Genomic DNA, 1387 nt, shown 5'->3' with positions numbered 1-1387 from the left:
AATGTAGGGCCAATGATGATAAACTAGCATCCTATACTAAGTATTTAGGATTGCAAGTAAGGTATCAGCAGATGTAGCAACAATGTCAGGCTATGCATCAGAATAGGATCAACGGAAAGCAGTAACATGCTACACTACTCTAATGCAAGCAGTATAGAGTAGAATAGGCGATATCTGGTGATCAAGGGGGGGCTTGCCTGATTGCTCTGGCAAGAAGGAGGTGTCGGCAACTCCGTAGTCGAACTGGGCAGCAGCAGCGTCGGTCTCGTAGTCTACCGGAGAGAAGAGGGGGAAGAAACAATGAATACAATGCAAACAAATGCATATCGATGCATGACATGACAAGTAACGATGCTAGGTGTGCCCAATCGCGGTAGTAGGTGATACCGACGAAGGGGGGAAACATCCGGGAAAATATCCCCGATGTTTCATGTTTTCGGGCAGAGGAGCCGGAGAGGGAAAGTTGCGTGTTTGGTATGTTAGAGGTGTGTGGTGGACGAACGGGCTGCGTATCCGGGTTCGTCTCGTCGTTCTGAGCAACTTTCATGTATAAAGTTTTTCCCTCCGGGCTACGGTTTATTTTATATTGATTTTCTAAAGTTTAAATCATTTTTAGAATTTATTTAATTAATTTAATCAACATTATCCAGAATAGTGTCTGCTGACGTCATGATGACGTCAGCATGACATCAGTAGTTGACTTGGTCAACCTGACAGGTGGGTCCCGATCGTCATACTCTGTTTTAATTAACTAACAGTTAATTAGGTTAATTAGTGATTAGGTTAATCTAATTATAATTAATTAACCTAATTAATTCCTTAATTAATTAATTAATTAATTTTATTATTATTATTATTTTCTCCTTTTTTTTTAATCATCCTGGGCGTGGGGCCCCCTGTCATTGGCCCAGAGGGGCTTTGCGGGTGCCGGGTGTGGTTGCTGGGGCGGAGCCCCGTGAGTGTGCGGGCAGTTACGGGCGTGTGGGTGCGGGGCGCACCCAGGCACCCACCACGCGAGGGGAGACGAGGCCGGCCAGGGCTGTGCCCGGCGGCGGCGAGGCCACAGCGGCCAGCGCGGGCGCGGGCCGGCGCCAGAGGCGGCCAGGGGTCAGCAGCGGAACGGGGGGGAGAGGGTAGCAGGGGGATGGGGTTCTCACCCCCGTTGTAGGGGAGTTCGGCGGTGAGGCGCGATGGCGCCTACGGGGAGGAGGTCGGGGAAGGCGTCCGTCGGGGAGGTGGAGGACTAGGCGGCGACGGGCGGCGACGCGGTGGTCCGGCGACGAGGTCGAGGCGGTTGCCTCGATCTAGAACGATGCGGGCCAGCAAGGGGGCCCGTTGGTGGCGATGGCGCGGGGCGGCTCGCCGGAAGCAGCGACGACCGCGGCCG

The sequence above is a fragment of the Triticum dicoccoides genome, chromosome 6A, assembly GCF_002162155.2.
Source record: "Triticum dicoccoides isolate Atlit2015 ecotype Zavitan chromosome 6A, WEW_v2.0, whole genome shotgun sequence".
Lineage (NCBI taxonomy): Eukaryota > Viridiplantae > Streptophyta > Magnoliopsida > Poales > Poaceae > Triticum > Triticum dicoccoides.
Note: the sequence above shows the minus strand (reverse complement) of the source record.